The sequence below is a fragment of the Cervus elaphus genome, chromosome 2 (assembly GCF_910594005.1).
Source record: "Cervus elaphus chromosome 2, mCerEla1.1, whole genome shotgun sequence".
Classification (NCBI taxonomy): Eukaryota; Metazoa; Chordata; class Mammalia; order Artiodactyla; family Cervidae; genus Cervus; species Cervus elaphus.
In genome coordinates this window covers 6009788-6025424 of record NC_057816.1, presented here as the reverse complement: position 1 = coordinate 6025424, position 15637 = coordinate 6009788, and the positions used below count along the sequence as shown (strand labels likewise).

The following is a 15637-nucleotide window of genomic DNA, read 5'->3' as shown; positions in this document are numbered from 1 at the left end:
AGTTAGACACCAATGGCTGATGATGCCCACACAAAGGAATCTCCACAAATACCCTAAACAACAGCATTCTGGGAACCTCCTGGTTGGTGACTGCCAGAAGGGTGAGGCACCCCAGCTCCATGCGGACAGAAAATCCTATGCCTGGATCCTTCCAGACCTCACCTAAAGTACCCCTTTATCTGGCAGTTTATTTGTAACCTTTAAATTAAATCAGTAAATATAAGTAAGGTGTTTTTCTGAGTTCTGTGAGCCATTACAGAGGAGAAGGGGACAACAGAGGATGAGCTGGTTGAATGGCATCACCGACTCGATGGACGTGAGTCTGAGCAAGTTCGGGGAGTTGGTGATGGACAGGGAAGCCTGGCATGCTGCAGTCCATGGGGCTGCAAAGAGTCGGACACGACTGAGTGACTGAACTGAACTGATGAGCCATTATAGCAAATTATCAAACCTAGGTGGGAATCCCCTATTTATAACCGGTTGGTCAGAAGTACAGGTAGTAGTAACTATACAGGTGACTGAAGTAGGGACAGTCTTGTGGGACTGAACCCTTAACCTGTGGTATCTGCACTAACTCCAGATGGTCAGTATCAGAACCAAACTAAAGTGTAGATCACCCAGTTATGTCAGAGAATTTGTTGGCATTGGAAAAAACAGCACACATTTGGTGTCTGAAATGTTGTAGGTAAAAAACACCATCAAAGACCCCTGACTGGGGTCCCATCAGCCACTTGAGTTTACTCTGCTGGGCTGGCTGATCTGGGACAAAAATCTCAAAACTGCAGTGACTGAATCGTCCCTCTGGGGCCATGGGGCTGCTAGGAATGGCTACATTCCAAATCCAAAACCCTCTGCCCCAGAAATGTCCTTCATCCGCCCACTGGAGAGAAAGACTCTGGTCTCAAGAAAACTCAGTTTGCTCAGGGAATTCTGCTTTGGGCTTAACAGCTCATCTCCAAAAATGGCACCCCATTCCAACTCCCTATTTCTACACCTTTCCACTTCCCCTGCAGAGGACGAGATGGTTGGAGGGCTTCACCGACTCAATGGACATGAGTCTGAGCAAACTCCGGGAGACAGTGAAGGACAGGGAAGCCTGGTGTGCTGCAGCCCACGGAGTCGCAAAGAATTGAACATCACTGAGTGAGTGAACAGCAGCAACGACCACTTCCCTGACGTCAGTCCTTTGACTGTATGAATGGGTTGCTTTTCCTGCTCAGCATTTCAGGATGGAGGCAGAGTTGCAAATTAGAGCTCTCCAAGTCCTCTCTCCACTCTGCCCCATGAAAACCATTCTTTTGTGTTCGCTTCCTCCTTCCCATCGCCACCCCTTCCCTGGTCCAAGCAGGCAGCAACAGCAAGTCTGAATTGCAGCAATGGCCTCTCAGAGCTGGTCCCCCACCCTGACCTCTTGCCTCTCCCCATGCCAGGCCAACTGGCCCACTGCTGCCAGAGTTTTCTCAAAATCCCAGTCACCTTTGGTTGGGGGGCTGGGGTGGGGGCGAGGTGGGGTGGGGGCGAGCAGGGGTCGCCAGCTCAAGCATCTCCAAGGCTTCTCACCTAAAATGCCAACAGGCAGCTGGGCACACACAGAACCCCCAGCCCTGATGCTCGCTACTCCCCAACAGCATCCGTTCTGTCAGCTAAGTGCCAGGGTCCTGCGGGTTCAGTGGAAAACAAAGCAGACACAAATCTCCATCCTCGTAGATCATCCATCGCCTGCCTCCTGCCAGTGAGGCTGGGGGCATCACCCCTTCAAAGCCTGGCTTTTCTCAGCACATGACTTTGCTCCATGTGCCACTGCCTGGGTGCCGTGTCCTCCTCTCCACCGACCCAGATGGGACTCTGGGCCAATTCTCCCAAGACATCCTTCCTGAACAGTTCTCCTCCCACCCAGTGCCCCCAGCCTGCAGGTCCCTGGCCTCACGTGTTCTGCTCTCCACGGGCCCCATCCACACAGCCACCACCAGGACGCGTCCACTAAGCGTCGGGTCACGTTATTTCACTAAATCCCTCCAATAAGCCCCCTGAGGAAGGTCTTTTTTTTTCTCAAGTTTTAAACTTTTCACTTTGTTTTGGGAAATAGCTGATTAAGAATCCTGTGGGAGTTTCAGGTGAACAGCGAAGGGACTCAGCCATACGTATACATGCATCCATTCTCCCCGAAACCCCCCTCTCATCCAGGCTGCTCTATAACATTAAGCAGAGTTCTCTGTGCTACACAGTAGGTCCTTGTTGGTTATCCATTTTGAATACAGCAGTGTGTACATGACCTTCCCAAACCTCCTAACTATCCCTTCTCTTGGCAACCAAAAGTTCGTTTTCTAAGTTTGTGAGTTTCTTTCTGTTTCGTAAGTTTATTTGCATCATTTTTTTTAGACTCCACATATAAGGGGTGTCGTATATTTCTCCTTCTCTGTCTGACTTACTGGACTCAGTATGACACTCTCTAGGTCCATCCAAGTTGCTGCAAATGGCATGATTTCATTCTTTTTAATGGCTTAGTAATATTCTATTGTATGTATATGTGTCACATCTTCTTGATCCATTCCTCTGTCGATGACATTTTAGGTTGCTTCCATTTCTTGGCTATCGTAAAACAGTGCTGCAATCAACAGTGGGGTGCATGTATCCTTTTGGATCATGATTTTCTCCAGATATATATGCCCAGGAGTGGGACTGCAGGGTCATATGGTAGCTCTAGTTTCAGTTTTCTAAGGAACCTCCACACTGGAGATTCTCCACAGTGGTTGTACAAATTTACATTCCCACCAACAGCCCACGAGGAAGGTCTTCTTGCCCCTATTTTCTAGATGAGGAAACCAAGGCTCACGGAGCCTAGGGAAGTCGCCAGAGTGACAGGCTACGTGGGGAAGCCTAAGCCCAAGCTCCCTGGCTCAGCCATGGCCATGCCACTCCCCTGGTAATTTTCTACACTCGTTTTTGCATTTAGCATCTCACTGGCCACAGAAACCGCGCTCAGTGAATGGAAACCGTGACTGTTCTCGTCAACCAGTCACCACGAGAGCGAGCGTGAGTTCGGTTCCGGCGCACACATCCTTCTCTCCTCAACCACAGAACAAGCCACCTCGGCTGGGGCCATGTCGTCAGATGCTCTGTGGCCTTACAGCGTCCAGCAGCTGTGCCTGCCACAGATGCTGAGCAAAGGCCTGAGGAGGGAACAGACAGCTCCTTGGGATAATGCACAGTACCAACTTTCGCCTTTCTTAAACCATTCAGTCAATTGCAAAAAGTCAAGATTAGATCACGGGAGATTTATTCTGCCAAATACTGAAATTGCTGTTTAAGAATACCAGAAGTAAAAAGCGATGGAAAGATGGTTTGGATCAGCAAAAACAAAAACAGCTGTTTAGCAACCGACTAGAATAAAATAGTCAAAATCCAGAACAGCTGAGGAAAGCTGTAAGGTCTTGGGCAACATGGCGGGGGGCGGGGGGCGGGGGGGGGGATCCCTGCCCTGAGTGGACTCCCACAAGTCCAAGTGACAACAAACGGCTTTGGGGCCAAAAGCAGCCAACATTGATCAAGAGATCAAATAGGAAGTTGGAGAGTTTCAGGTTGGTCTTCTCAGACCTGAGACATCACACTCTGATATTCTGTTGGGACAGCAGGAAGAACTCAAGGCCAGGAATCCGAATTGCTGCTTCCCAAACACGACTCTGCCTCTTACATCAGTCTCTGGACCGCCCCCCCGCCCCGAACCTCTGATCCATCATCCATGACAATGAAACCATGACCTTAACCTGTCCCGGGGAGAAATGTCCAATAAAGAATAAAACTATAAGGAAAATTATTAACAACAAAAGCAACAGAACATCAGCAGTGGGTTCCATCGTATCCTGGGATACGCTAGTTGAGATTAGATCCCAGTATTTGTTGAAACTTGACGGCCAGCGGGTAAGAGTGAGGCTGTCGTTAGCAGATGATAGTAGTTGTTCCATTTTTCCAGAGGTAAAGGTTAAATTCACCTTTACGGGAAAAAAAAAAAAACTTTTTTTTTCTTTCCTATGTTGTAATTCCATTCTGCTATTCCCAAGCATTCAGTAAAATCTTTGTGAAATATCTGATAGTATTTTCAAAAGATGTACTTTGAGAAGCTATGCGATAGATCTGTTTGTGTAGATCTGAAGGCAAAATATCAACAGTATGAGGAAAGAGGCCACAGCTCTGAGACAGGTAGAACTAGGTTACATGAAGAAGAGTAAATAGACAGCTGGCCAAGAAAATAAGTAATCCAGGTAGATTTCATTCAACAAGTATTTTTTGAGCCCCAACTATGTCCCAGGTTTTGTGGAACACACAACAAGCACTCCTTAGGTATTTCTAAAAGTACTTGCAGAGGGAACTTGGTAAAGAAATTCCTACAGGTTAAGTGTGAAAGTAGCTTGAGTAATTGTCATTTAGGGACTATATTGACATGTTTCTTGGTCAGGAAACCACGTGCTGTGGAATGACGACAAAATGTTTTTTAATTAAAGTGGTTGTATCATTAAAAAAAAAAAAAGCCCTTCTGATGAATTGCTTATCTCTTTCTGCTTTCAAGATTCTTTGATCATGGCGTGTCTATGTGTGAATCTCTTTAATTTTATCCTGCTTGGAGTTCACTGAACCTCTCGGGTACCTAAATTATTGTTTTTCATCAAATTTGAGAAGTTTGGGGCTATTATTTCTTCAAACTTCATTCTGCTCCTTTTGCTCTACCCTCTTTCTAGGACTCCCATCATGTGTATGTTGTAGATGTCTGAGGCTCTGTTTCTTTTCCCTCACTCTTTTTTCCGCTTGTTCCTCAGTGTTTAATCTCAATACACCTATCTTCAAGTTTGCTGATCCTGAGAATTCCCTTGCAGTCCAGTGGTTAGGACTCCACGCTTTCACTGCTAAGGGTGTGGGTTCAGTCCCTGGTCAGGGAACCAAGATCCCACAAGCCGCATGGCAAGGCCTTTAAAAAAGAAAAAAAAAAAGGCCAAACAAAGTTTGCTGTTTCTTCCACTTGCCCAACTCTGCCGTTGAGCTTCTCTAGTGATTTTTTTCACGTTAGTTATCATAATTTTCAACTCCAGAATTTTTTTTATAATTTCTATCACTTACTGATCATATTTGGTGAGGCACGGTTCTCATACTTTTTTTAGTTCTTTAAACATATTTTTCAGCAGATGATTTAAAATCTTCTGTTTAAAGTCCAAGGTCTGAGTTTCCTCAAGGGATGGTTTCTATGGATTGCATCTTTTCCTGTTGTACATGCCATTCTTTCTTGTTTTTACATGTCTCATAATTTTTTGTTGAAAATAAGATTCAGCCATTTTTCTTGAATAAATGTACCTTGGGTTGCTGCAAGCCTTTGGTTAATTTAGAGTTCTGAACAAGCTGATTTTGCCAGTTTTTGCCAGTTTTCTTTTCTTATACAGAGGAGTATCTTTCAGAAATCCTTATTACACCATTCCCCAGGAATCTATATCTCATATGGCATTTAAAAAGAGGTTTTCATCCCCCTAAACAACTTTTTGAAATATATATGGGTAAAAGAACTCTGATACTTAAATACTCTGTACTTGGTCTTAAGCTCTAAATAGTGTTACAAATGCCACACTGCTCTAAATTTTTCAAAACTCTGATTTAAAAGACACAGCAAATTTTTTTAACACATAGTTTTATAATCCCAGCATCCAGAAAAAAAAAAACTGGAATAACATTTCCAAATAACAAATGAGGTGTTAACATTCCCAGATTACCAAAATTAAGGTGTTCTACACCTTGTTTTACCTGTCTCGAGTAAAAGCATCACGGCTCTTATTCTGTGGGAACAGATCAGAGCCACAGTTTGATAAGGGCATGTGGGCTATTTTTCAAGCTGCGCTGTATGATGCAATAAAAGATTACATACGTCGCAATCCTTTTCTCATGTACATTTTGGTGGTTTCACTTTTTTTTAAAGAGTTACTTATTTATTTACGGGCTCTGCTGGGTCTTCATTGCTGCACCTGGGCCTTCTCTAGTTGTGGGGAGCAAGGGCTACTCTAGTTGCAGTGGGTGGGCTTCTCATCGGGGCGGGCTCAGTAGTTGCGGCACACAGGCTTAACTGCTCCACGGCGTGTGGAATCTTCCTGGGCCAGCGATTGAACTGGTGTCCCTTGTCAACCGCAGGCAGATTCTTTACCACTGAGCCACCAGGAAAGCCCTTAAAGAGTCTTTTTTTTTTTTTTTAGCTGCACGGCATGTTGGATCTTCATTCCCCAACCAGGGTTTGAACCTGCAACCTCTACATGCATTGGAAGTGCAGTATCTTAACCACTGGACCACCAGGGAAGTACCAGTTTCACATTTCTTTTTGCCAGAAAAATGCTGGTCTGAACAGCTGAATATGTTTGTGTGCTTGTCCCATTATACCTTAGGCGACATTTTTAGAGCTGAAATCACCATGTCAGATGCTTTTTTTAAGGCTTAGGTTTCAACTATCTTCATGCCCTTAATGCCCTGCCCTGTAGTGGAGCATATTTTCCTCTCTTAAGTTGGAATTTTACTGTTTAAAATCAGTATTAGCAGATGACAAGTAAGCATATGAAAAGATGCTCAACATCATTAGTCACCCGAGAAATTCAAACTGAAACCACCATGAGATACCACTACATACCTTTTAAAATGGCTAAAATGAAAAACACTGACCATCTCCAGAGTTGGTGAGGATGGAGGGACCAGCTCACTCGCTGCAGGTAGGAATGTAAAATGACACAAGCACTTTGGAAAATGGCTCGGCAGTTTAAGTTAAACACACACCTACCATACCATCCAGCCACTCCACTCCTATGCCTCTGCCCAAGAGAAAAGGAAGTATATGACCATACAGAGACTTGTACACAGAGGGTCATATAAGCTTTATTTAAAATTGCCAAAAACTGGAAACTAAAATGACCAATAACAAGTGAACAGACAAATTGTGGAATATCCACTAACGGAATATTACTCAGCCATTGAAAGAACTGTTGATACATGCAACACGGACAAACCTCAAAATAATTATGCTGAGTGAATGAAGCCAGACAAAAAAGGAATACATATTATACAAGTTCACTTACATAATATTCCTGAAAGTGCCAACTAATTTATAATAACAGAAAGCAGTTAGTGATTACTTGGAGATGGGGGAAGCAGAGAGGAGTGAGTGGGAAGGATAATCAAGGGACACTTTTGGACAATCACTATCTTAACTGTGCTCATGATTTCACAAGAGTATGCATATGTCAAAACATAAATGGTACACTTCAAATATGTGCAATTTTTATGTTAAAAATACCTCAATCAAGCTGTGTAAAAAAATAAGATAAAACGGTATAGGAATGTATAAGAAAATTTAAGAGTCAGTTTATTAGATTTACAGGAATATGGAAGATTTTGTTAATCAGAATACTGCAAGTATTAACTAAAGGAAGCTGAATATAATTCATAAACTCAACTTAAAATCTTCATATGAGTTAAGATTGCAAATAGATCTAGTGTTAACCCAAACCCCCTTAAAATGATTGTGAACATGTTCTAGAATCACAAATAGAACAGAAAGATTTGTAGGCTACACTTAAAAGTTAGATGTAAAAGACTGGCCCTTAAAGGAAGAATGAGATTTCTGAGTCTGTGGCTTAAACAAACTGAAAATCAATTTTTTCAACCAAAGTTACTTCTGAAAAATCTTTGCATTATACAAAAACCCAGGGTAAGGGGATAAAAAAAATCTTACCCCAACGTGCCACTCACCAGTCACCCAAAACTCACCAAGTCACTTAGTCCCTCCAAACCTCAGTTTCCTCATTCATGAGAGGAGTGTTTTCCAGGATAAAGAATCTACTTATTATGAATGATTTAAGATTAATAAATTTTGTATTGATAAAACAGCACGTTAGAAAAAGCACTCAGAGAAGCATACAGTGATGGGCAAATCGAAAAGATTAGCAGCACAATCTCAGTCCATGGTAACTGCAGACAGACCCTGGGCTGACCAGTGACAGGCATTGGAAAGGTGACACATACATCCTCAGAGACAAAGCATGACTCAGCACAGCCAGACCGTGGAATTTTCCCGAGGCGTCAGCCAGGATGTCAACAAGGAGAGGAGCTGCAGCATGTGGCATCTGGCCCCACTGCAACACACAGCTGGTGGAAATGTACTTAAAGCAGCCCTGGACATCCCAGCCTGCCCCACCCTCCCCCTGGCCTGCAGGCAAATCAGGATGAGCGGGTGAGGAATGGCAGCAATGTGGGCACGTTGAGATGACCAGGAGTTATGCCTCCTGGCATAAAAAAAAAGCCACATCCACCACCCTCCAGGATCACCAAGGAGACGAGAGGAGGAGGACAGGGGAGGGCAGGAACCTTCAATGGCAGAGTCTTAGTTACGGTAACTAAGCAAAGCTCTGGGGACTCAGGAAGGATGCGGGGACTGAGAAGCCAAGCAAGCTTTAACAAATTAGATGATCTGGGAGAAGAAGGCCCTTCCTGGCGACTTTCCAATGGATGGATTTGGGGAAGACACACAATAAAAGATGACACTCTGGTGGGGGGTTGGGAGGGGGAAGAAAGGGGTCAGAATCTTGGATTTTGCTCATTAGCTTCCTCTAGGCCCCCATTTCTCAGTTCCATAAGAGAGGTGGTTTGGGATCGTCACCCAGCTGCTCCTCTGCTCCTCACAGGGATGCCAGTAAGAGTGACAACATTCAACTCTGTCAGCCAAGACGGAAGGCTGAGAGCAGAGAGAAGAGGGCAGTGGAAGTTTGTGGAGGGTGGAGTCTGTCAAAGGTCCAGGGGCATTTCCACTCATACCATCTGCCTTAACACTCAGCCCGCTTCTCCAAGCAAATGCCATCTCAGGGTGGAAAACAGCCACTGTTGGCCCAAGACCTAGGATATGTGAGGACATGGAAAAATCTCAGGATGGAGAATAGCTTATGGGTCTTGAAGGGTCATCTGAGAAAAATCCCTGGGCAAAGGAATCCCCACACTGAGCACTGGCCTGAGCTCTGGGCAACACGGTCCCTGAGCCAGGAACCTGGCTGCGAAACGGGGGCAGCGGATGGCCGGCCTCTGGGTGGAGCGGGGAGGCATATCAGCGTCTGAAATGCAGGCGGGCTGCTGCATGGAGCCAGGACCATGCCCGGCCAGGGCGCCCTCTCAGACCATCAAGGGCGCCCCCAGCCCACTGACTTCGGAATTCAAGCTGAGGAGAGGCACCAGGATCAGAGCAATCAGTGGCATTTCCTGCAGGAGGGGCAACCTTAAGAGCAGGAGGTTGTCCAGGGCCACGCTGCCACACGGAGGGCCACGGGGAAGAAGGGGCAAGTCCACTGCCCCCGCCTGCATCGTTCTGGGGACATGCGTCCAGTGCTGTTTCAGCCAGCCAACAGAGCCACCCCCTGCAGCCTCCCCAGGCCCCTCGGCCCAGCTGCCTGCCCTCCACATGGACTCAAGGGGTCTCCTCAGAGGCTGCCTGGCCCTACAGGGGGGCTTCCTGAGGTCCTGAGGAGCCACACCCCACTCCCCCCACAGGCCTCCTGAGCCACACCCTTCCAGAAGCTGGGCCTCCTGCTGAGGTGGGCTAGCTGCCAACTGGGGCCAGCAGGGAGCCAGACACCGTGGTCTTGTGAAAACCAAGAAAACCAAAAGCGCTGGGAACAGACAAAGACTGCTTATATTTTCCAAAAATCGGACTTCTTGGCCTTTTTTATTGACTGAGCTTGATCACTGACGCGCCAGGGCCGCTGACATCTACAGCGGCTGCTCCTGGAGACGACCCGCGCACATCCCACTGACCTGGATCCAGGCACAGGACTTACCCTCAGTGTTTGTCGGCTCTCGGAAGGCAGGCACTATCTAAATAAAAGAAGAAGACAGTGTTACCCCGATTCTCTCCAACTGCTCCCCAGAGAACCCAGGCGAGACAGGAGCACACACTTAGAACCCAGAGCAGAACTGCTGCTGTGCTTCCGCCCCCCGGCCCGCCCCCTGATCTAAGGGAGGGGTACCTGGGGGCGGGGTGGGGGGGGAACACCAGGCCACACAGGGCTGAGAGCACCCGCGCTCTGCCATCCAGCTGCCTGGGCTCCACTGCCTTGCCACCCACTCCCAGGACCACTCAAGGCTTGTCTCCTCCTCCGTGAAATGGGAGTGACACCTCCACCCAGGTCAGAGAGCTGCTGAGGAGGTCACACACGCTCCAAGTGCTGGCACCCCGCCTGGTACAGAGGACGCGCTCAGACCTTAGCCGATGGGCCCAGTAAGAAGCATTTAAGTAAAGCTCTTTTCTGGCACCCCCTACACAAGAACAGGAAGTTCTAGAAACTTCTCTCCTTTGATCTGAAGTGCCTGGTCCTCCTGCCCACTCCATCTAGCCCCAGTCCTATCTTCTCTGCAGAGCCTTCTCCAGTCCTTAGGAGTTGCCTCCCCTCCGGGTTCTCTGAGTTTGGTTCCTGTCTCTCTCTGCAACCTGACACACAAACGAAGAAACCATCACGTCTCCTATTTCCCTGACTATGTCCTCACATCCCTCCCTGCAGAGAGCAGCACCCCTCCCCCGTCCACTCCACACACACGCGCACACACGAAGAGCATACCCTGTGTTTGGACCCGTGGGAGCCCAGATAGTGGCTCCTGTCCACATTCTGGAGTTTACAGACTGACCACTTGTTTTTGAATGACACACCTGTCCGTCAGCTTTAACAACAGGTCAGGAAAGAGCAAAATGGAGACACAGGCCAATGCACCATCAGATGAACTAAGGCCGTATTCCGAGAAAAGCAATTGCCTCGGTAGATTATGTCAAGACTGAAAATGAATGTTTGGGGCTTTCAATTCATTAAAATACTTCTTGAGCACATACCTTGCACAGGGCACCGTGCCAGAAGGCACAGGCTCTGCTCCCCAAGTGCCAAAAAGCAGGTTTTTGGGGGCGAGCTAAGAGAGGTTAACAACAGGATAACACATGAGATGGACCCAAGCAGGTACCCTGAGCCTGGAGAGCGTGGGGCGGACCCCAGCTGCGCCCTCTGCAAGCTGGTTGACTCTGGGGGAGTTATGCACCCACGGTTCCTCATCTGTAAACAAGGAGCTAACAGTACTTTTGTTGTAGGGTTGTTGTGATAAATAATACATAAAAGGGGCTTAGCAAGGTCCCTGCCACCTCATAGTAAGAGCTCAACAAAGGCTGGCTTTTATTATAACAAGAAATCATTATTTATCATCATTATGATTAAAAGAGAGAACCCAGGTTCAACTCAATAGATTCAGCAAGGCTTAATGCAGAAAAGTCTGAAGAGTAATTTCGCCAGGACAAGATAAGAGGAAAAGGCCTGCAGAGAACAAGGTCACCAGGAATAAGAGCAGAGGAGGGGGCAGCAGCGAGTCGTCTCAGATGAGGCTAGGCAGAAGAGGGTACCTGCGGGGCCAAGTGGAAGAAAGAGCCCAGGAGGTGGGGTCCCGCCTTTTCCTTCAGTAAGAGGGCATGGTTTCCTCTTTTCGTCATCTTCCCATCCTCCACTATCAGGCCCCACTCCTTTGACAGTTTGGCAAAGTTTCCACAGCTGAGGCTAGAGGCAGTTAGGACAGAAGGGAAGACAGGATCAAGCAGGCCCAGGTGAAGCTTCAAAGAGAGCAGGCAAAACGCCCCATTTCTGTGAAGGACGTCTCCGGAAGAGAAACTAGCCCCCAAAACAGGCACACTTTCCGGATGGAGGGAGGAGGGCCCGCTCAGAAGAGTAAGATGCTCCTGGGAGGCAGCCAGAGAGAAGGCCCATAGTCCTCAAGGGCAACTCCGAGGTGCATGAAGTGTCCCACTCACACAGAAGGGTGCTGGAGAGGGATGTGGATGGTCCGGGGCTGCCCAGGCCCTCCGCCCAGATCCTCTGATTTGTGACAATCATCCTTGCAGCACCAGAATGGGCTGCAACTTGGAACGAGACCTCGGTCTGCAGTCCCGCAGAGCCCTAGTCCCCCCGCCCCGGGGAGCAGTGTCAGGACAGGCACCGATCACAGCACCCAGGGCTCTGGAAGCAAGACAGAAGAAAAGAAGGCAGAGGGCCAGAAAGGAAGAAAAAGGCAAGCCGCCCGTGCAGGCGCATTGAAGGCAGCAGGGACCCACCGGGCTGGTGCCACGGCAGACCTCTCTGAGCAGTGACGCTGGAGGTGACAGTCGATCGAACTGGAGCAGGCTTCGGGAAAGAAAGAGACAGAGATAAGGCGCAGAGGGGACTTGGGGTAAACTGGGGAAAGCCTGAATGGCCGCCTAATTTAAACAACAGATACTGAGCAACCACAGTGAGCAAAGCCCTTTCCTTCAGGACAGGCAGAGCAGCCACTAAGAAACTTCTCAGAAGGACGTCTGCTCACAGGCTGCTTGTTAGAATACAAACATAGCAAACTGTAGCTCAGGCCCGCTGCTTCTGGGCCCTCAGAGCCCGGCCAAGCACCCTGGCGCCTTTGGACACAACCGCACTTCTGACTTAGCGAGCGTCCTCACCTTGTTATGTCTCCTGCAGAGGTTCGGGGACCAACCGAACATCTCACTCTACTGGGAACCCCTACCTGTTTCCTCCACGCTCTCCTTCCGCCTTCCTCAGCCTTCCTCTGGGAGGCTCTAGTTACTTAAAACTAACCTCTACTTCATCGTAAAACCCTGGCCGCTCGAATCCATCACTGCTTCTTCACTGCTGGCCCCAGCGAAATCAAAAGGCTCGCAATTCACCTCTTCCATGGAGCCTTCCCCAATCCATGCCTGTCCAGCCTCCAGCCAGTCCAGTCCTCCTCTCCCTGGCCTTGGTGTCTCTCACCCTGATGTGCCAGCCTCTACAAAACTTCCTCCTCCATGTCCTCCTTGGGCCATACCTCGCCCACACCCACTCTCCACAAACATCTACGGCATGCTGACTGGCTGCTTACGTTCTGTTTCTTTTCCTCTCCCCCAACCAGTTTGTTGGCAGTTCTGGGGCACATCTCCCAGGTCTTGGTTCATGCAGCACCCAGTCTAGGGCTCTGAACATGACAAGTGTGCAGAGAATGCAAGCAAGGGTTCAAGAGTTTAGATGAAGAGCGGGCAAGCAGAAAAGCTGTAGCTGCAAGCGGGTAGAAATGCTGACCACATCCATCCCAGTGCAAGTGTTTCCAACACAGGCAGGGGAAGAGTGAGGGGGAAGCCAAGGCTGCGGGTGCAGGGGGTAAGGGAGCAAGGGGAAGGCTGACCTCTTGGTAAAGACTGGGGAGGCTCTGGTTATAATCTGGCAAATATTGCTACCATTGTGAGCCTCAGTTTTCTCAAAGAATGGGGTTCTCTTTCTCTCTTAAAAATCAGATTTTTAAGAATTTCAAAGGTGCCAGGGGCTGAGGGACCTGACCTGGCCCCAGCACTTGTGAAATGAGGAAAGGAATCCCCAGAAGTGAAAGAACTCACTCAGAGTACACAATTCAAGACAAGCTGGGAGGAACCTGTATGGCAGGTCCTCCCCGACGGGGCTTCAGCCTGCGTGCCCAGGAGGGCATTTGCCCGAGGCCCAGATGCTACTCACTGCACTTCGTAGACTGCTGAAAGCTGTAGAAATAACGGACTGAGCCCAGCCCCATCTCCTCCTAATCACTGCCTCTGAGCGCCCCAGGCTTCCACCTCTGCAACTAAGTGGAATTATAAGAATGCCCCCCAGGGGTTACTAGGAGGACCCTATGGGAAGCAGAGTGCAGGCACTCGGAACACGGAAAACCCTCTCCTTACACGCCACGGCTTTCTTCAGAGCTGAGCAACTTCCAGTATGACGGGGGACACTTGGGCTCCGGATTCTGACAGACCTGGGTTCGAACCCTCAGGGACCTCGCGCGAGGCATCTGAGGGCTCCGTGCCCTCAGCTTCTCCATCTGCAAAATGGGCCCGAGAGCAGGAATAAGGCCGCCAGTGGCCCCCCTGGGCGCGGGGCGGACGAGGCCGGGCGGTGCCCGCGCGGGGAGGATGCTCGCCGGCTGGCGGGCCGGGAGGACTGGGGCGAGGGATCCGCGAGGAGGGGTCCCGGGGCGGGGCGGAGGGCTCGCGCAGGCAGTCCCCCGCCGGAGGGGGAGGGGAGGGGCGGCGCACGTCGCGCCGCGTCGCGCGCCGCCCGCCGCCGTCTCCTCCAGCCGTCACTCGTGGAGCCCGCGCCTCCTTGGCGCGCGCGACCCTTACATAAGCGTCCCCCGCGGCAGCGCCGGCGCACGCCCACCCGCTCCGACCCGCTGCGGGAAGCGGGAAATGCACAGCGCCGCCGGCACTCACCTCCTCGCTGCCGCCGCAAGTCGTCGCCACCGCCTCTACGGCCGCTGCCTCCACTGACAGGGAACAGCTGCGGTCTCCGCGCAACCGAACTTGCTGCAGTCCCAGTCCCGCCTTACGGACTTCCTATTGGCTCAGGCAGCCCAACCCCTCCTGTTATTGGACAGCGCCCTCCGTCACTCACCGCTCCCCTGCTCAGGACTCCTCCCTACGCCCGCCCGCCCGTCACGTTTAAGCCTTGGCGCCCCACGTTAGCCCCTCCCCGCGCGTCCCCAGCGGGCCACTGGATTGGTGACGAGGCTGGGGGAGCCCGCCCCTGGTACACCACCGCCTACTCCCTTGTCTCCAGAGCCCCACGTGGGCCGCAAGGCCCCCGCCGCGTCCCGCAATAGGCGGAAGTGGCCATGCTTTGACAGGCTGTGATTGGCTGTCGGCGGGGGTGGGGCCATGCGATTCATTCACCCGAGTAGCACGTGTCTACCAAAGCCGCAAGCATAACAGACAGCACCCGGGCTCGGGGTACGGGTACACTCAGATGCGCGCTAGTGGGTGGAGGAGAAGTCGAAGAAAAAGGGTTTGCGAAGGGCAGGGGGAAGGAAATGGCGCTTGTGCCACACGACTTGATGTGATTGTGTCTTTTAGCAGCTGTGGTGTGGTGGGGGTGATGGTAATGGGGAGGAGTCTCGGTGTGACCTTGGACAAGTGGCTTCCCTTCTCTGAGCCTCAGTTTCCTAGTCTGTATATCGAGGCCACTCAGGATCTAGAGAGTTTAGAAGGCTTGGTCGAACAGAACGTTTCCAAAATGGGGCTCTGTGCCAACCAGAGGATGCAGAAGTGACCAAAACAAACCAAAATTACTGCCTCCCATGAAAGAAGATAGATGATTAAAAAAAAAAATGCGGCCCTGAACAGATCTCAGCAATAATGCTCTTAAGGGTGCAAACACTGTTATCAGGTAAGAGAATTAACAACAGCAAAGATAATAAATCAGTTGTAAACTTCCAGTTTTGTTTCAATGATAAAGATTAGTCTAAAGCACATTCCTGAGCTATTTTGCGGGATTTAACACCTCACCCCCCAGGTGCTCAACCAATGGATCAACTGGAACCTAACTCTGTCAGCCTTTGCCCCAGTTCTATGCTGAATTCCCCTCCATTCAAGCCCCTTCATGAACATGCATATAGGACACAAGTCAGTTTATGAATATGTAGGTACCCTTAGCTTAAAGCTTCCCCAAGTTTGCTGTTCAGGGATACATCACTCTGAGAAAAATCCCCAGTGTTCTCGTTACTTGCTTCAAGTAATAAATTCTTCCTTCTCCTGATCTTTTGGCTGAACCAAGAGATGGACCCC

At 49.6% G+C, this 15637-nt stretch overlaps 1 protein-coding gene across 2 annotated transcripts in view; it reads right to left on the bottom strand.

Moving 5' to 3' along the window:
• PC (pyruvate carboxylase) overlaps positions 1–14385 on the bottom strand; it is a 101658-nt gene extending 87273 nt beyond the window's left edge. Inside the window, exons 1-3 of one of the 2 annotated variants that reach the window (XM_043925535.1) lie at positions 14288–14385; positions 13757–13896; positions 9837–9873 (exon numbers count right to left, since the gene is read on the bottom strand). The gene's annotated coding sequence lies outside the window, so the exon portion shown is untranslated. The remainder of the gene's footprint in view (positions 1–9836; positions 9874–13756; positions 13897–14287) is intronic. The other variant, XM_043925526.1, reaches the window with a different exon arrangement.
• Between the last annotated feature and the right edge of the window lie 1252 nt (positions 14386–15637).